A 21263-nucleotide genomic window follows, 5' to 3' on the forward strand; every position below is an offset into this window, starting at 1 on the left:
TTGTTAGTACTAAACTGCCAGCAGTCACTACTAATCGCTGGAGTCGGTACCTGAGATGATAACTAGTTACCTTGCTTGACCTAGATATTTTGTGCATTTCTAATATCATCATCTGTGCTATCTACATTCTACCTTCTGTCAATCTCCAGTTTGTAAACCAATTTTAATATAAAAGTAACGCAGCCATAAAAGGACAAATTAGAAAACAGATAATACTCTGAATACACATTCCTTTTTTTTTTTTTTGACCTGAGACTGTCTAAAGATGGCAATACCACATGATAAACAAAGGGTCAGGGAGAATCAAAATTAGTGATTAAAGAGAACCAAGGAAATTAACAGGACACAGATCTCCTTGGTCTGTTAGAAAAATTCCTTAAGAAACAGGTCGATTCACTGCAGCTTCACAGAAAGTAGTGGAAAGGCCGTAACTGCGGCAGAAATGGTCTCCCTGATTTAGCTACACATTGGGGGAATCTGGCCCAAAAACAAGTGGCTCTGCTCTTTGGGCAGAAAAACAAATTTTGTGTTGTGACTGTGTGAAATTACTCATAGTAGACACAGTATAGTTTCAGACCAACTGGGGAAAATGTGTTAAAGAGAAAATACATATTAGCATAAGTGACTCATAGGTGTTTTCAGACTGAGCGAAATACACAAATCTGGATTTATCAGTTCAGGGCTCCCTATGATTTCCTTCGCCTCTTCCCCCCTGCCAGGCACCCCCTCCAATGTTCCCTTTTCTCCTATTCTGAATGCATCAGTGTCCTGGAAATTCTGGCAACCCTCCTAGGCCAGCTGCTGCCTCTGACCTGACATTCCCGGCCTTCTGCAAGGTCACAGGACATGCTGTATTCTGGGATTCTTCTAATGGAAGATGGGAAGGGCTTGAAACTACGTGTCCCCATGACCCTATGAGTCCCTGGCTGGCAGGCCCAGTTTACAAACGCAGGCTTTAACTTCCAGCCCTACAACAGAGGCTCCTGGATTTGAATTAAACATAATTCGTAATTGATAAATTTAGTACTCCATTCAGCTCAACCGACAAAATAGCTCATGGAATAAATATTAACATTCTTACTTCCTAAAGGAGAAAAATATAGACAGGAATCTTGGATAGGAGTGTTTGAGTTTAGATAAAATGAATTTAATGCATTATTCTCATATTCCACAAACAGGAATTGTTGCCTCAAATGAAGAATGTGCACATATGTCTCACACCTTCTTAAAGCTCCTCTTCAGCTTTCCTACAGCCCTGACTACTTGGTCTTAAGAGGACTAATGTTAGAGTGATGTTGGCAGTCCTCTGCCAATTATATCTATTGGCCTTCTAAGGAAAGGCCTCATCCTTTACTCACCCACAAATTCACTGGGCACCCCCAGAAGTGTGGTTGTGGGCACATAGCCAGTGTCCAGTCATTCTTTTCTGGCTACATCAATAATTGGAGCCTGATCACAATTCTGTTTGGCACAGGGCACATCAACAGTGAGAGATGGCATGCCTGATGGTGAGAGACCAGCAGGGAACTCATACTCCCCACCCCATTTCCTTCCTTTTCTTCTTTTGGAGAGAAAAGTGGCAAAAGAGTTGGAGAGTATCCCCAGGTCAATAAGAAGAAAAAAGTAAAGAAGACAAAAATAAATAAATAAGTGAATAGGGGAAAATGGGGGAGATTGGAGTTGTCAGAAAGGAGGAACTCTCAAGTCTGGCACAGACTCAAACCTGGAAACCCAGTGAGGTTTGCCCATCACTAATGATCACATAATAATATGTTCCCAGGGGAGGGGCTGGGAGAGGCTATTAAAATACCACAACTCTGGTGCTCTATGGGAGAGGAGCTTTCTGAAACGTGGTCCCTGTCAGGCTTCCCTTGGGAGTCAAAGGGAAAAAAACAACTGTAGTTTGGCTCCTGCAAGGTGAAGGGTTGGGAAAACGAGCTGAGAAGGCTTCTCTCCCCAGCCCAGGGTTGGACATGCCTGTGTTCTCCTTGTATAATTTAGATGTGGTGATGGGCCAGCTTGTTAAGTGTGCTGGCTGGCTCACTGGGTGACTGGCAGGCAGCCGTAAGTGAGCGGAAACTAAACCATTTGTGGGGTATGAGGTGGCCAAAGTAGCCAGAATCAGGCTTTTGTGATGTCTTCAATCAAAACAGTTATTTCAAAAGATGTTGGCGACTCTGCGTTTCCTTCTAGGGAGATACGACTCTCCAGTGAAGTACACGTGGGTCTTCGGGCATCTTGACTGGTCACTGCGGCCGAAGGAAAGCCCTAATTTGACCATATCCTATGGGTTACATGTGGTAGGGCTCAGTAAAACTTTCCTTTTTAATCAACTTTACTGAAGTATAATTTAATACAATTAAATTACCCATTTTAAGTGTACAGTTCAAAGAGTTTTGACAAATGTATACACCCATGTAACCACAAGTGAAATCAAGACAGAACATTTCCATCACCCTAAAACATTCCTGCGTGAGTTTTTTCAGTCAACGCTGTCCTCCAACCCCAAGAAACGGATGATCTCTCCTGTCACTATAAATTAGTTTTGCCTCCTCCAGAATTTCATACCAATAGAATCATATAGTATGTATCCTTTTGTATTTGGCTTCTTTTGCTTAGGACAATGTTTTTGAGTTTCATTGATATTATAGGTATCTAGACACCTTTTATTTTGATTGCTTGGTAGTATTTCAGTGTATGAATATACCTGTTGCTGGACATTTGGGGTTTTTTTAATGGAAGTAAGATACAGTCTTACAAGAGGTCAAGAGAGTAGAGAAAACAGAAAAAGAGGTTAAGACAGTTATAGAAATATGGGTAAAAGAATTAAACTGACACTTCACAAAGACAATATCCAAATATCCAACATTTTCAAATTAAAACTAAAATGAGTTACCATCATACCCTCACCAGAATGGCTGAAACGAAAAACACTGACATACCTAGTGTTGGCAAGGATGTAGGGCAAACAAAACTCTCACACTGTGCTTCGAGTACTGTAAACTGATACCGCCATTTCTGAAAACGGTTTGGCATTATCTACTAAAACATAACACACGTAAACCTGAGATCTGGCAGTTCCACTCCTAGATTTAGGTACAATACTACAGAAATACACATATATGTGCACCAAGGGACATATGCTAGAATGTTCATAGCAGCACTATTCAAAATAACCCCAAACTGAAAATTATTTCAGTATCCATCAACACTAGAATGTACAAATTTATATCATAGACTACTATGTGGGGAGGAGAGTGAACAGAATCCATACAAAAACACATACACCACATAAAAGTACACATATTTCATAAACATGTTGAGCAAAAGAAGCTAGACACAAAACAGTACATACTGTATGATCTGTTTGCATACAGTTCCAAAACTCATCTATAGTGTTAGAAGTTAAGGTAATGCTAACCCTCAGTAAGGACAGTGACAGGAAGGGAGTACAGCAGGAACTCCCATGAGGCTGGTAATGGTCTGTTTATTGATCTGGCTACACAGGTGTGATCAGTTTATGAAAATTCATCAATTTCTGCACTTAATAATTTGTGTACTCTTTCTGTATGTTATTCAATAAAGGGTATCAAAATGTAGGAAAGCTTTCATATTCTTAATATTCCACCCTCATTTACACACACACACATACACACACAAATATGCACACACACATCACAGGAACTGAGAAATCGTTGGCCAGGCATGCTGCCAACTGTGGTTCATAAAATGGGGTCATGGGGCAGGAGCAGGAGCCTAGCAGTCCAAGTCACTGTCAAGGAGGCCAAAAAGTTGTCACACTAGATTGAGGTGTGCTAGGTAAGCCATCGAGACCTACTTGTAAGTGGAGATCCTGTGATAACTAAATAATCATGTATCATAAAAACTGGTGTGATCTTTGGAAATGTCCATGAGGGTTCCAGTCCTCATTTCAGCAGGACAAAAAAGGAGACAAGGCAAATTGAACTCATCAGCTCATGATCTCCACTAATCCCTCACACCAGTTAGTCTTTGGTCCTGGTTTTTCAGAAAGTTAATTAAGCGGGGTCAAGAAAACTAATGGAAAGTTTGCAGTCATGGTTGTAAGCCAAATGGAGCAATCTGAATGGTCATATAAAGTACTCATTCCTTAAAATATCTCCTCCAATATTGTCTGAAACAGTACTATTGTAGATAAACTCATTTTGGTTAAGGCTTTTCATCTGTGAAAAAAATGGCTCATTTTTGAAAAGAATTACCGGTCGTAACTAGCCAACATTCCCACTCCTTATTCCAATGGTGCCAAATTTTACCTAGTCTCCAGGCCAGACGGCAGGACACGAGGTAAAACTTGCAACTATGGTTGTTTCTAGAGGCACTCAACTCTCCTAGACCTGCAGGCCTGGGTGGGTGTAAAGCAGACAAACACACAACATTTTTCTGTCCCTTTTTTTCCTCAATATATGCAAGACACTTTGGAATCCTTCAAAGGAACTGTAAAATTAAAGAAATTACAAAAAAAAAAATTTTAATGATAAGTATACAAAATACTCATGTCTGATTCTTAAATACCTAAGGGATGCCTGGTTTCTCTCTTTGTTTTGCTTCTACTCCAGTAAACAGCTTTAGATCGGTGAAATGAATCCTTGAGTTTGCATCAAAAGACGTGGATCTGAAGCCTCGGTCTTAGGTTAGTGTTGTGTGAGCTTAGACAAGACCCTCAGTCCTCACCAGCCTCAGTTCTCTCATCTGCTAATGATGGGTGACGGGAGACTTAAACGAGCTAAGCTGTGTGCAGGTGTCCTCTGAATTGTAAAATGTACTGCATCAGGGCTCTCATAGTGTGGCCTCTGGAACAGCAATGTCACTATTATCTGGCGTTTTTTAGAAATGCAATTTCTCAGCCCTACTGAATTGGAAACTCAGGTGAGGGGGCCCAAGAATCTGTGTTTTAACAAGCCCTCTAGGTGATTCCGATGCTCCATCAAGTTTGAGAGCCACTGTACTCCTCAGCCACATGCCTGCTTTTAACTAGAAAATTTCTCTTGTCTCCTGAGGTCTTGTCTCAGACCCTAACTAGACTACTTTGTCTTCCCAGAAAGTAGGGGAAGGAAGCTTTTGCCTTTCTCCCCTGGTTCTTCCCTAATTCCTCCATTGAGGGTGGCGAGTGACTTACTTCATGGTGAGATGGGGCAGAGTCTGTTCTCCACATGGACTGGGCTCTTGGCTCTGTCTCTGGCAGTTCCCTGCTCACAGCAGCTCAATGAATTTATTTTGCTTCCCTAGAGCAAGCACGCCAGGTGCAGGTCAGCTGCGGCTGGCCTTTTCCGACAGGCCTAGAAATTTGGGGGCTTATCCCTGGGATGTGAGCCAGGCAGGCAGTAACCACCAGTGCATCTGCCCAGCTGGTGTCTGCTCCATGAACCCAGGCTTCCTGCAGGTGAGTTCTCAATGAGGAAGTGAAGGAGCAAGGGGGCAGCTCACCTTTGCCTTCGGGCCCAAGCCATGCCTTCCTCAAATACAAAATACCAGAAATCCTCCATTTGGAGGTCAAAACTCTGATACTGGATTGAATTCTTGTCTCTTGGATCTGTTCTCAATTGACTCAAACGAAGAGAGAAAGAGAGGCAGGATTAATTGGCACCTCAAACCCCAAAGTTCATCTACTACAACAGACCAGCCCTGGGGACTAACTTTGAGGTTGGCTCTAACGGTGAGCACCATCTTTTCTGATAACCTCTGCAGGGTTCTGTCCCACTTTATCAGTCCAGTCTTACATGTTCTCACTTTGTTCCATATTCTCGTCTGTTGGACCAAAAAGCTACTTTTTGCTTCTCTTGTATTGTGGAAAAGATGAACACATGTCAAGTCCACTGAATGCTCCCCAGTCTACTCAAGCCCCTTTCCAACTCCACTTCTCAACTCTTCCCACGTTGCAAAAAATCTCATCTCTGGTCTTGGTCCCTACTCTAGTAGAAGTTTCTGCCATCAAAACCTGTTATCTATAGCTGTAAAACAAATCACCCCAGAGCTTAATGGCTTAAAACAACAACAATAATATTCTTTGCTTACACATTTGTAATTTGAGCAGGACTTGATGGGGCAGGCCATTTCTTCTCCATGTGTCTTTAGTTGAGTGGCTTGACTAGGCCTGGAAGATGTACTCATAAGATGGTTCACTCACATGGCTGGCAAATTGGTGCTGGCTGTCAGCAGGGAGCTCAGCTGGGGATATGAGCCAGGAAACTTTCTTCCTTTCCACAGAGCCTTTCCATGAGCTACTTGGATTTCATCACAGCATGTGGCTAGGTTCCAAGAGTGAGCATCCTAAGAGAACATGCATTTTTCAGTTCACAGCATTTTTCAGACCTGTCTTTGGAAATCACGTAGCATCATTTCTACCATATTCTATTGGTCAAGAGTTGCAACAAAATTTGTCCAGATACAAGGGGGAGGGTACACAGACTCTTGATGGAGGGTGGCAAGGTTCTAGAAAAGCATGGGGGATGGGAGACATTGTTGGGGTCATCTTTAGAAAATTAAATCTGCCACTGAATTCTCTCACAGCATCTTTAATATAATTTCAGTAAAATGCAAATATTCCTGGAAATGTAATATGAAAAACTATTACTGGTCATTAATGTGCTACTGAAGATGTATTTATTAGGCATTCAGCTAAAAGGAAAAAAGATATACACTGATTAAAGGTAATGACAATAGCTTTCAGTTCTGAGTACTTACCAGATGTCAAGGACTGTGCTACACAATTTACATGTGCTATCTTACTATATGCTTGTAACAAACCTATGAGGTAGTTATTACTATTCTCAACTGACAACTGAGAATTCTAAACTTAGAGAGGTTTGGGAAACTGGTCTGAGGCCACACAGTTTGGAAGAGGTAGAGCTGGGATTCCAGCTCAACTAGTCTGTTTTCAACTCCTCAATCTGATTTTGAGCCCTCTCTCTACCTGCCAAGCAGAACTTAAAAAAAAAAAAACTTCCATTTTGAAGTAATTTCACGGTTACAGAAAAGTTGCAAAAATAGTACAAAGAGTTCCTGTATATCCTTCACCCAGCCGCCCCTAATGTTAACTCTTTATATGACCATGATACAATGATTAAAACAGGGGAGTTGACATTGGCACAACAGTAACTCAACCATAGATGTTTTCGAATTTCACCAATTTTCCCAATAATGTCCCCTTTATGTCCCAGGATCGAATCTAAGATCCCACATTGCATTTAGTTGTTATGTCTCCTTGGTTTCCCCCAATCTGTGACAGTTCTTCAGTCTTCCGTTGCCTTTCATATTTTCACTTTTGAAAAGTACTGCCCAATTATTTTGCAGAATGTCTCTCCATTTGAGTTTGTCTGATTTTTTTCTTGTGATTAGATTGAAGTTATGAATTTTTGTCAGAAATACCGAAAAAGTGATGTTGTATCCTCCTTAGTACACCATGTCAGAGGGTACATCGTGATAATGTCTTATTACTAATGTGAACTTTGAGCACTTACCAAAGAGCATTTTTAAAGAAAGAGGTGAGAGAAAATGAAACATATGAATTTGACATGGCAGTAGGCAATTCTATGCAGAAATGCTGTTACGAATAGGGGGATGAATAATTATAATGAGCCTTCACGTGCCAAGCATGAAATGTATCACTTTATTAAAATTTACTAATTGAATATCCAGAAGAACTGCCTAAGATGTGGACGACTTCTTTGGGCACTGGTCTCCGTGGCCTTGTAGGGAATCTGGTGACAGAGGAAACTTGTGAGTGTCAATACCCATTCTTGCGGGGCTCAGGGAAGTCAAAGTGGAAAGAGGGTACGTCTAGAGAGAATCTGGATGTTATAAAAGCAGATCATTGTTTCAGGCCACTAGCTGAACCCTAGCTACTGAAATTTCAGTCCTTTGTGCACATAGCTTCCCCTCCATTGTTCCACTGAGAAACAGCCTGGCAGGAAAGGAAGGAGGCCAGGGTTTGTGGCCTGGAGACCTGGCTCCGCACACTAGCATCCTCACTTACTACCATGAAAAGGATCTCTCCAGCCCCATCTCCATTTGTAAAATGCTGATGCCTGCCTTCCAGCAGGAAGGCTGTGAGCACAGTGCTGCAAGGACAATGCTGAGCACTTTCTATTCTGCTAATACTCAATACATGGAAGCTGGTTTTCATAGAGCAGCAACGTGGTATTAAAAAAAACCCAGAATTTTAGAGTTGGACACTCCTATCTCTCAGACTCAGCTCCACTTCTTTCTAACTAGATGACTTAGTAAGTTATGAAACTCATAACATCAATTTCTGGAAAATGTTGAGAATCCCTAGTTCGTAGGGTATGGTAATAATAGTGTTAAAAATGTTCCTGGTATATAACAGGTGTCCAAAGCCAGTAATCTATATTTTTATTATTGTTGATTACATCTTTAGCTAGTTAGTTCTAATCTTGGCCTCTTTCCACGCAAAATCCTCCCTTTAGGGTGCCCTCGTGACCAGGAACCCAACTATGTGGGTTCTTGGCTCTTGAATTGGGTTCCTAAGAGGAACTGAAGGATTCAAGGGAAATCCACGGATCTCCCTGCTATCAGGATACAGCAACAATGAGATTTTCTTTGAAAAGGCAGAACCCTTAGCACCAGGGCAAGGAAGGGAACTTTCTTATGACTCAGCAGTGATTTGCCTCCAAATTCTCAAAATGTTTGCAAACTTTTATACTCTCTATGGATACACAGGTCTTGATACGTTTCTAAAGGAAGTATCGATACCGAATGTAGGCAGTTTGGAAATGGCTACTTGCCGAGATGATTAAAGTTTTATGACAACAGTTCAACTGGAATGGATTTTCTTCCTAGTCATATAATTGCTGGTGGCATTTCGAACTGGAAGGGAAGTCTTGGATTAAAATGAAACAAAGCTGTTGAGGAGAACATCTTCAGCCAGACTGGAATTTGGGTTGAGGATTACTCGTGTGAGAGTGAGGGGGGTACAAGTTGTACAAATTGATGTCTCTTTTACACAAATGGATATGAAAACGAACCATGGTGTTCATATTTTTTTTGATTGTAGGGTAAGCATAAGTCACCAAGAAGGACCAGACTTGGGTTCCAGACCCCTTTCTGCCATTTACTTGTTATATGACACTGGAAAGGTTGGACTACCTCTCTTTGACTTGCTTTTCTCATCGAGAAATTTGTGAGGCCAGTCCAGTGGCGTAGTGGTTAAGTTCACGCACTCTGTTTCAGTGGCCTGGGGTTTGCAGGTTCAGATCCCAGGCACAGACCTAGCACTGCCTGTCAAGCCATGCTGTGGCAGTGTCCCACATAAAATAGGGGAAGATTGGCTTAGATGTTAGCTCAGCAGCAGTCTTCTTCAAGCAAAAAGAGAAAGATTGGCAATAGATGTTAACTCAGGGCCAATCTTCCTTACCCCCAACCCCCCCAAAAAAGTTACATAGAAATCTGTGAGAACAATACCTATGTACTTGAACACTGTGAATATATCATCTGTAACCTCAAGGTGACTGTGGCCAATAGATGCACATGGTGGGTGCTTAAGAAGCACTTGATGAGTTTGGGAGAATTCAAACCTAGTCCCTGCTTGGTCTGGTTGGCCTTGGGCACATCTCTGGGCCTTCCCTGTAAGAGAAAGGTATTGAGCATTAAAGTCTGCAAGGGCTGCTCTGTCTCCAGATATCTCTGTATCTTGGTCTTCATGGCTGTGCCCACATATGTACTTCTGTGAGCATTCCACTATAGCTGCCAAGTACGCATTCTGCAGTACCAATCACTTGTCTCGAAGATACATCCTTTCGGCCAGATTGAAAGCCTAATGTCCTTTGCTTTGTAACCTTCAGAAGCCAAGCGCTTCCCAGGAAAATGCAAATAATGGAACATAAGGTTTCCACTGCAGCTGTGTTTAACACAACAAGCAAAAGCATTTTATTCAATCAAATGAGAATCTGTAATTTCTCTCTCTCCTTAAAGCAGTTATAACTACTACATATCTCAAGGGAGTTTCCTTAGAATTTCCAGAAATATTTACCTCAAAGTAGAGCTCAAATCTTTAAAACAAGTAAGATTTGCAATGTATACCAGACCAGCAAGGACAATTCTTACAAGTTAGTTTCACGAAGTGCATTCTTAGAGGCATGTTCCTTCATTCAAGACAAGTTATAGGAAGGGAGATGTTACTACAGTGAATACACATTTCCTGCATCTTCATAAGTGGCAGAATTCTGCTAATCTCTCAAACTGATGGAGATTTGCAGCCAGGAGAAAAAGAATCCTATTCTAACTAAAGTTACAACAAAGAAAGCGCACCTTTCAAAAACTACGTTTTTGCTTTTCAAAATGTCTTTCAGTGTATTAGTCTCCTAGAGCTGCTGGAACAAGGTACCATAGACTGGGTGGATTAAAAACAACAGAAATTTATTCTCTCACAGTTCTGGAGTTAGAATTCCAAAATGAAGATGTTGGCAGGGCCATGCTCCCTCTGAAACCTGTGGGGGACAATCCTTTGTTGCTTCCTAGCTTCCGGCAGTTGCCAGCAATCCTTGGCATTCCTTGGCTTGCAGCTGCAGCACTTGAATCTCTGCCTGCACCATCTCCTGGCTTTCTGTGTGTGTGTGTCTCTTCTCTTCTTATAAGGACAAAGTGTTACTGGATTAAGGGCCAATGTTACTCCAGTATGACCGGATCTTAACCACATCTGCAAAGAATCTATTTCCAAAGGTCACATGCTGAGGTACTGGGGATAAGGATTTCAACATAACTTTTTAGGGCACACAATTGAAACCATAACATTCACATAACTGAAAACACCTATTCAATTGGGAAAATAAAGTTGGGCACATTTGCAAGGAGTTGGAGAAACAAAAACAGTAAACAATGGATATATGCTAGCCAACATATTTCATATGATGATCATACAACTATACAATTTACTCTTTAAAGGGACAGTGAAGATCTATTGGCTTAAATTTTTATCCAGTGTATGTACTTTTCCATAGGGTTTTTGTTGGGTGATCATTTAGATTCTGCTTGAAACCTTCAACAGTGTTGAAAGTTGGTTGTTTCATGAAGACTATTATTCTGTTGTTGAACTTTCTACATTGTAAAAGATTCTTTTCTTAAGTGAGCAAAAATCTGCCTCTTAGGATCATCCAGCTACTGTTAGGAATCTCGCTCTCTAGACTAATCCAGGGCCTGGAGATGTCACCCGACCCCCTCATGAGAATCTCGCTAATATTTGATGAGAGTTAGGAGTGCTGTGTTGTGTGCTCTTAGTTTCTTATCTTCTGGTCCACATGACTTAGCTGCAGTGGGACGTAGTATCCAGAACCATTCTAGGCACTCTCCTATTCGTGTCACCCTAAACCTAGATTAGCCAAGTATAACCTGACCCGAATCTGGGCAGAAATGGGCTCAGCATAGGTAATGGATCCCTTCTCTCAAACATCTCCATTTTCCTTCTCAAAGTCACAAGGTGTTCTCATTTTCAACGATATCTGCAGTACTGGACAATGTGTCCACCTCTCTTTGGAATGTCTTCTCCTTTGACTTGCACTATAACTGGTTGATTTCTCTGGTTCTCCTCTTTACCTCTCTGAGACTACCATTAAGCTACTTCTTTACTTCCTTCTTTGGTTTCTCTTTCCCCTCCAATTAGAAATTGAGTGTGTTATCTGATCTTCATACATAATCTCAACTATTCCCACTGTGCTAAAACGCATTATTTGTTTGTAATGTCTTATTCCCTCCCATGCCCTTGCCATGCTTCCCCACACTGTAGACTTCAGGCTTGGCCATGTGACTTGCTTTGGCCAATGGAATGTGAGTGGTTATTACATATATCACATCTGAGCACAGGCTTTAAATGTGCTTGTGTGGTTGGCTCCATGCCTCCTCTTATTCTGACCTTTCACCATGAGAACAGAATGTATCAGATCCACATGTAGCCTGGAACAGAGCAGCAGAATCACAGAGCTACAGCTGACTTGCAGGTGACATGTTCAGTGAGCAACAATCGGCTTTTATTTGTTATAAGCCATTGAGACTTGGGGAATGTTTGTTATGCAGCATAATCTAGTGAAGTATGACAAACCCAATCACTCTCAAATCTACCATGGCTTCTTTCCAGCACCACACAGCCCATATTTCTAACTGTATGTTTTGTTGGCATCTCAAACCTAGTTTGTTTAAAAATTAACTCATCAGGGTTTTGCTTTTTTTTCTTTTCCCTCAAAGAAGTTCCTCCTTCTGACTTCCCTATTTCTATAAATATGACCTTGATCCTTGTAGTAACTTGGACTTCAAACTTTGGAATCAGCTTCCAATCTCTCTCTTTCTCACTACTTCCACATTTAGTTAACTGCCAAGCCTGCTGAATTTTTCCCTTTATTTCAATAAATGTTTATGAAAACCTACTATAGATCTATCATGGTCTTTGTCTCTGTGGGATTTAAAGATGAATAAGACACAGCCCTTGCCCTCCAGAAGTCTTCAGTGGGTCTGGAAGTAGGATCATAAAGATGACTTCAGCACTATACAATTCATGCTGTGATAAAATTATCTTGTAGGTGGAGAGGAGAGGCACTTAGCTCAACCTGGACATTCACGGAAGGCTGCCCGGGGGAAACGATGCCTAAGCTAGCGTTTCAGGAATGAGTAAGCAGTATTGAAGAAAGGAGGATGGGCACATGGCAAGCAGACAGACTATTCTGAGGAGAATCAGGAAGGCATGATTGAGTACGGTGGATTTGGGGAGCTACATGTAGATCAATATTATCTGAGCTTAAATTGTGAGGTTAAGGGTGGTAGGAGATGAGATGGGAGAATTCAGCAGGGTCTAGGCCACAGAGAAGTTTGTACACCATGTCACGCAGCTTAGAGTTCAGCCTACAGAGTTTGGGAAGAGAGGCACGGTCAGCTCTTGCCTCCGTAGTAGGGAGGGTAGATTATTTTTTATTTTGATTAAAACAGTAAACATTCTATAGCACCTATTACATGCCAGATGCCATTCTAAGTGCTGTATAAACATTAGCTCATTTAGTTCTCCTAACGGCCTTAGTAGAAATGCACTATGATGATTTACCATTTTATATATTAAGCAAGACAGGGAGAAAGAAATGAAGAAACTTGTCCCTGGCCGTACTGCTAAGAAGTGTGAGAGCCCAGGCAATTTGTCATCAAAGTTCAAATGCTGAACCACTACGCTGTTAGTTACGACCGGATGTGGAGAGACAAGTTGGAAGGTGATTGCAAAATGTTAGATGAACTAGGTAGGAATAGTTTGGACGTCACAAGGATTAGATTTAGGATGTTTTTACGTGGGTAGATAAGAAGGACTTGAGGTTGATTGGATGAAGGAGGGCTCAGAAGAGGAAGGAGTCAGTCTCAACTTGGAAGTTTCTGGTTTGGCTGGTACTGTAGGTAGTGTCTAAGTGAGATGTGGACTATAGGGGGAGGAGCAGGTTTGTAAGAAAGACAATAAATTCTGTTTGGGATATGTTGAGTAGAGCAAGCCAGATGACAGTAGGTTGAGAAATGACTTAGAGGAAAGAAGATGGAGATGGCAAGCTCCCATTATCACCACGTTAGTTCAGGTACTTTTATCTCACACCTGAAATGCATGACAATAGCCTCCTAACAGGTTCGTCTAATCACTGTTCCTCCCTACTCCAATAAATTCTACACTCCACATTAATCTTCTGAATGTGCATTTCGATTACACCTTTCTCTACCTCATCAAGGCTCCCCACTACCCTCCCAATACCTTTCACCTCCCCAGTCTGGCTTCAAAGTCTCAAAAAAATCAACCTCCACCTACATTTCTAGTCTTTTTTTTCCTCCATTTCTCCATGCAAAGCCCATCATCTAGCTTTATGCTCCCAGACATTCTTTGTTTTCCTATGGTTTTGTATTTTTTGTATGTCACCTCCCTCTCCCAATGTCTAACTAATACAAACCCTGCCTTATTTCAAGACTCATATAAAACACCCTTCTTTCATAAATCTTCCCTAATTACTCCAGCCAGAAGTGGCCTTTCCTATCTCTGCCCCAGCCATCTCACCTTGAACAGGCCAATGCACAATGGCCATGTAACTGAAGGATTCGTTTCCTATTATAAGACTGAAGCATTTTGTGCACATTTTATATTCTATCTATAAATATGTATAAAATTAATACATTCATCAAGATAAAGGTTAAAAATCATGTCTTTGGGTGTACCAAACTTAAAAACAGCTTACCTTGGGGCTTCACAGACCAATAGCCATCTTTTCCCTACACAATCTTATTGAAAGGTACATCAGTTGACCTTGCTTCTATCTTTATTATCTCAAACATAATATGGAAGGGATGGGTGGGGGTGGGGGGGACTCATGCCTCTTGAGTAGAAGAGGTTCCATAAATTCCACAAAATTTTGAAAGCAGTATGTTAACAGGATGGTTTCTCAGACTATGAAGAAAAGATTTACAAGAAGCAATATGATAGCAGACGTAAGAAGGAGTGAGAAGGGTCATTAACTTCCACCCAAGTTTTCCAGCTCAGATCAGCCTCAAGTTCCTTCCTTCCTGCAAAATCACAGAACCCATTTTGGCAGTACCAGTCACTGGAAGCCAAGATGCACATTGCTTGAAATGTTGCATGCGTGATTGTTTTGCACGGTGATTTCAGTTTTCCAATGTGCATGCATAGTCTCCCAGAGTAGATCCTAAGAGATGTGGGAACAGAGATTTACCTCCAGGCTGTGGGCTCCCTGTAGGACCTAGAGAAGGAAGACTTAGAGGAGGTGCTTTATGGAGGTTTACCGTACGAATCCCAGTCATCCCTAACATCCCAGGCATGTTTCTCAGGATCAGAATCTTCCGTGAGAAGAAAATAGTATTCCTAGTGAAATAATCATCTTTCAGTTATGTATTTTAAAGAAATTGTGATCCATGTTTTTAAAAAAGTAGTATATTATTTATTTTCATCCTGGGCCATTCCTGGGGAAGTTGTATGTGTGTGTGTGATTCAGCTCCAGTTTTCTACACAGCCATGCATGCCTTGTCTCTAGCAGTCCTAAAGAAATTCCCTTCCCCACATCTGTATTTAAATGAGGCACTGGCTAAAATCGGATATCATTATCCTAAGCTTCAGCTCACACTTAATGAAAGATCCAGTATAAATTATTTACTGAATGTCATACTTCAGGTTTTAAATTCAATATATTGTGATACATACACTACATAATTTAAGAGGTGGACAAATTACAATATGGCACCTGCCCATGCTTCTCCATTGGGTCATTTCTGCCGCCTCTGTTAAAGTCTCCCTCCCATTAATAATTTAGCAGAGACCCTCCAATTCTCTCCTTAAAAATAAGCCAGTATCCAAAAACCTGCAAGGCAAAGCGATCTGTTTAACTTGGGACAAATCTCATATGCTGAATGATTTAACAGTCCAGTTCTAAGCGTCAGTAAGTCACTGAAATGTTGTGAGCAGAGGATCAAATGTGAGAACAGAAGGCTTCCCCAACAAGCTGTACTGTGCGTCTTTTGGTCACTGCTTTGGGTGTATGAGATTTTTTTGACTGCACTTAACCCCCAGTCTGTTCCCCTCTTGTGGGCCAGAATCCATTCTGCCTGTCTTGCCTGCTACTTTGCTTTTTCTCTTTCCTCTGTTTTCTTTCCCATTAGTAATTATTTATTAGTCTCTGAGGTGCAGCCCAGGATTTTGCACGGTATTTCTCCCACTTCCTCCAGCCCATTTGGTCACTGCTGAATGTTCAGAGAGGAGGGTAGGCTTTGACATGTCCGTTATGTGGAGCTGGAGCCGTACACTGGAAAAGCTATACAATTACCGGTTCCTTGGCATCATTTCTTCTCAGCTCTTTGGCCAGGAGGGACTGACTGGCTGAGGAGGAAGTGTGGTTCGATGCTTAGAACACACAGTGGTGGAGAAGTCTGAGTTCTGGCTCTGTCTCCTGGCTCCCCCACCAACTCCAGGTCTGAAAGCAATGCACCCCTTAGGAAATTTTTTGTTGTTGCTCTCTGTCTCTGAAGTCAAGGTAAGGAAGCTGTTGGTCACCAACACTCTTTCACCTCACATAAACGAATGTAAGACAAGAACCGATTCACTGAGCCTCCAAGGAATTAAAACTGATATTTTTATGATACTGTTTTGAGAGTACCATTTTATTACTCCCTGGAGAAGTTTAATTTCTCAAGTGGGCATAGACAGAGAACTAGGATCATCGGAAACAACTTATATTCACCCTTCCCTTTCCCCTCTGTAATCACCCTGACTATTTTTACAGTAGAGCTTCTAGAATTCTAATTGGCACACAAATTACCTGGCGATCTCATTAATGTGCTGATTTTGATTCAGTAGGCCTGGGCTGGGGCCTGAGATCCTGCATTTCTAACAAGTTCCCAGGCGATGCCCATGCTGCTGGTCTTAGACCACACTTAGAGTAACTAGGTGTTCGAGAATTCTCCAGCGCCCCAGCTGTTTCCTTCCCCACCACATCTAGACTGTCTTCTCTGGCCAGTGCTCCTTTTCTCTCCACTCTCCATCAAAATGTAACCATCCTATGTCCCATTGTCTCAGATCCTCTTTGCTATGGTATCATGATAGTAACTTTTTCATGGCTCCAAAACATTTTCACTCTCGAATAAAAAAGCTCCTCTCTCTCTGAAGCTCAAGCCACATAACTATATCACCACCTCCCTGCCTTTGTCATTGTCATTTGTGATCTGATCTATCCCCTCATTTGGTAGAGATTGGCACTTGAATCATACCATTGCCTCCAGTCTACCTCTTGTGATCAGTCTGCAATATCCAGATAGCCAGCCCCTCCAAAACCTGCCCTCCCAATTTCCTTACTTATTTTTTAAAAATAAAAACGAACTGTACTTCCACTCCACTGCAGCAACCTATTCTAAGACTTGGCCAGAACTGCTACGTATCAGAGAATTTAAACCCTGATATCCCACTCCCTGACCTGCTGTCCTTCCAAGTCTCTTCTGCTCTCCCTCTGGTGATCTTTGATCTTTCATGCCTCTATCCTGGATGTCTGCATTGTCTCCTGACCTCTTGTCCCTGTGTCCATAGCCTGGGTCTGCTATATGATTGTCCCAACTCTTCTATGACAAGCACACTCAAGTTTCTTGTGTTCCTATTTTTTCCATGTTGCATCTGGAGCAATACCATCATTTGCCCTTATTTTCGCCAAACCTGGGAAACTGAACATGGCTGGAGGAAACTGCCCAGTTGCGCCAACTACTGTCACTCAAAACACATTGTCTTAACCTCCACTGGGCCTTTATACAACTTGACAATTCATTCATTCACAGGTGTTCAGTTCCTTAAACCACTCTTCCAGACTTTCACCCCCTCCTCAGATCTCCAGTTCAGTCCATGTCCATGTTCCTAATCTCAGTGAATAGCCTTGCTTCTATTACATTAAAATTAGAGAAGCTCCCCTAGGGGAACTCCTTCTATCGTCTACTGTCTATAAGCTTATCTTCACCCACACCCATCTTTACTTCCTCTTTCCTCTACATTCTCACATGATGAGGTGTCTCTCCTTCTGTTAAGGCCAGAGCTAATCACCTCTACAGTGATCACTTCTCCTCTTCTCCTTGTCTCATCCCATTTTTTCCATCACATCAATATTCCCACCACCTTCCTCATTCTCAAACTCTGCCTCCCTCCGCCCACCTCTTCCCACACCTGAAACTTATTATATGTAATTCTCTCATGTAATTCTCCAGCCTCGTCTCCCACAGTTCCCTGCCCCGCACATTCTGATTTCCACTCTTTTCACACTATGCTGTTTCACGCCTTGGTAATTTTGCAGAAGCTGTCCCTTTAACTGGAATATTCTTTCTCTGCTTTCCAGTCTAGAAAACTTCTACTCATCTTATAAGACTCAAATTGGGTGCTGCCTTCAGCACTCAACTTCATGACTCCCATAACCTGAGTCAGTTTTGCTTCCAGGTTGCCATCCACACTTTAAGGTTGCCATAGCAACCTTATTTTACTTCCTATATTTTATCATAAATTATTTATGTGGCTGTCTCCCTTATAGACTAGGAGCTCCTTGAGGGCAAGAACTCCTGCTCTATTCATTTTTGTATTCCGAATGACTGGAACAGTCCTGGAACAATGTGGTTGAGAAATAAATACTGGTTAACTGAGTGAATTAATGAATAGGAATTCCTCATAAAATGAACATATTAGCATTCATCACCTTGGTTTCAATGGCTTCATTTCACAGACCTCTTTTGGGGCATATATACATTTCATCACAGGGCTAGTTTTAAAGCTCACTCAACAATAATAACAATAAAATTTTCAACACAACACCAACTAAGCACTATGCTAGATGACTTAGACACGTTATGCCATTAATCCTTGTGGACAGCACTCTGAAGGCAGTACTATTATCATAAGTTTAGAGGTGAGGAGCTGAGAATCAGAGAGGTTCAGCAACATACCCAATGTCACATAACCAGGAGGTTGCAGAGCTGGTCTTTGAACCTCAGCCAGGCTGGCGGAAAGATTCATGCCCTGAGGCCCACATGTTACTTCCCTCCTAGGCCCTGGCTGCTCTTTCCGAGGCAAGGGGAATGAAAGTCTCCTTTGCCTGGTGACAATGGGATGGCTTACCTTAGCCATTCATTTCAGAGGCTGCTTTATATGTTGACTTTCTAGACTCTGGAACCAAGAGAAAATAGAGTTAAAAAGACTTAATTAAGGGATACCGGCTGATTGTTGTTTTTCTGTCAGTTAAATTGAGTAATATTTGCTTAAAGCACAGAATTACAATACAATTCTTACTGAAGTCTACTTGACTTGATGCTAAATATTTACCTCATGTCCTTTTATAGGACCACTACTATTTCCAAACCTTGTCCAGCTGTCCCTGGTCTTCAATGTTAAGGCATTATCGTGCCTGTTGGAATGTTAACAACATAATTCTTCAGGTGATAATACTTAAATCTGAATTTTACTTCCTACTCAACCCACATGTGAAGCCTGTATTCACTTGTCACAAGTATCTCACTTATTTAAATTGAAAAACAAAATCTGTGTACCTAATAAGTAAAAGCATACATGTATATGTGCATTTTAATAGAAATAAAACCTGAACAGAAAAGATGAAGTATAGATCATTTTGAATTGTCTGAATATTCATTAGGGGTCTAGGTTAAATTACTCTTGAATGTATATCTTCTGTATGTACTACCATAAATGTTATATTTGTCTTATTGTTGGTAGGGTTTTTAAATCTCTAATATGAGAGTGAATCATCCTGTGGAATTTTACATGTCCTCCCAAAGGGCTAATTTATCACTGAGGAACATCCTCTGGTTTGTTAAACGTCAAGTGCTTCCAGGATGCAATTGAGACCATCTCAATGGATAATTCACTTTTAAACCTTTTGACTTTAGCTTTCTCATTTCCTGAAATTAAGGTGTATACAGGAACAAGTCCTTTACTGGCTCATTTCAGAGAGTTATCACCTTCTCAGGAATACGTATGAAACAAGCTTCCCAGCCCGTGCTAAGCAGAGCACTCCTAAACCTCTGCAGGCAAAGCAGAGGACCAGCTGCTCTTTTCAGGTTACTTCTAGATCTGGGGTTCTAGAATTCAGTGGAGGAGATGGCTATAAGGAATACGGACATGAGGGAAAAGCAACTCTTGAGATCACTGATCTTGAGGATCCCTGGATGTTTGTCTCCATGATAGCACTTTGATAACAGTTGGTGTTTGAATTAAATCTAGAATGCCTTACTCTTTACCTGTATTGCTAAATCCTATTTCTTAGTGTAAACAGGGTCTATCTGCGAGTGTTCTTTTTCCATTTGAGGTAAAAATATTCCAATTGCGACATCACCATTGGTTGCTGAGGAAAGGATTAGGTTATCACAAATACAGTCTTATCGCCCTGGAATGAAATGATGGAGCAAATGAAAGCACAAGGAACAAAATGCTTGTTTCCTTCATAAATTCTTAGCCTTCCAGGTGGAGTGCAATAAAGATGACCTATGGAAAAGGAGGCTTCAGTTCAAGTTCTCTGGGAGAGGCTAGAAAAGTAGCAAATTAACCTGTCTGATACCTTATCAGGCAGTTTTGAGTAATCAGCTAAGTTAACATTCTTGCCTTCTACAAATCATTAAATCATACACTGTGGACCCGGAAATCTCCTAGTTCCTCCACTATAAGGTATGGCTGGAATGTGAGGAAACGTCAGATTAGGAAGACTTTTCCCAACAAAAGAGAGTTAGTGATTCTCTTGGAACTTTAACCCTTTTTAATCTGAGTAAAGTCCGTCCCAGTTAGAGGAAGAAGGCAAATTGCTCCCAATCTACGGTACTGTTTGATGGGTTAAATTGGGACCTAATGGAATTGCACTAAGAGCTCTAAAGGGAACAATGGTTTACACAATGCCAACACCTTTATAACCCCGGAATGTCATGCGTAGAAAAACACGATACCGGACATGGAAAGTGTGTTAAGCTTGGGCTCATTCTTCATGGTTTCAGTTAAAGAGCAGCAGGAGGGATTGGCTTGTAGAAAACCTATTCCCGCTCGCCCCTCCCCCACCCTGCCCCTTACCAAGATCCTGCTTTTTAGGGAATTAATTGATGATATAAATTTTAACTCTTGCCACAACTCCTCCATACCTCTGAGAAATCCAATACAAAGCCTGGAGATACCAAAACCTATTAGACATAGCACAAACAACAACAGCAAATTAAGAACTACCAAATGGTGCCCAGGCAAACACATCAAGAAGACCTCTATCCTTCCACAACTGGCTCAGCTTGGGGCTCTTGTAAAATAGACTCGATAAGTTCTTGCTGAATAGTTAAGTATTTCTCTATCCACTGAGTTGCTGAGGATAAATCTTCTGCTTGTAAAAAAAATGGGTATCTGAATTACATACAAAAACCATGCAGCTTTGTGCCCACTTATGTTGGGCACTCAGGCTTGAGTTCCCGTCCCAGAGGCTAGCAGAGCCTGGAATGGCTCTCCCAGAAGACATCCATCTCCCGGGCACGCTTTGGCTGGGGGAGATCTGATTAAAATTAATACCAAGGGTAGCTTTCAAAGGAAGACAAATAATAAAAGTATAACCCAAGATGGTGGACTTTTAGCAAATAGGGACTATGTCTTATTTATCTTTCTGTCTCTTTTAAGGTGATGATAGCCAAATGTCTGGCTCAAAACCTCCCTTAGTGTCTGGTTGGCAGGGATGGGCAGCTCTTCTGCTTTCCACTGGGCA

The 21263-nt window shown here is 41.5% G+C and overlaps 1 long non-coding RNA gene across 1 annotated transcript in view; it reads right to left on the minus strand.

Annotated features, from left to right (window-relative positions):
- Positions 1 to 21263, minus strand: part of LOC123277371 (uncharacterized) — a 261288-nt gene that overhangs the window by 15416 nt on the left and 224609 nt on the right. Inside the window, exons 9-10 of the long non-coding RNA XR_011494568.1 lie at positions 9457 to 18688; positions 6052 to 6306 (exon numbers count right to left, since the gene is read on the minus strand). This is a non-coding gene — a long non-coding RNA (uncharacterized lncRNA). The remainder of the gene's footprint in view (positions 1 to 6051; positions 6307 to 9456; positions 18689 to 21263) is intronic.

This window comes from Equus asinus, chromosome 15, assembly GCF_041296235.1.
Source record: "Equus asinus isolate D_3611 breed Donkey chromosome 15, EquAss-T2T_v2, whole genome shotgun sequence".
Lineage (NCBI taxonomy): Eukaryota > Metazoa > Chordata > Mammalia > Perissodactyla > Equidae > Equus > Equus asinus.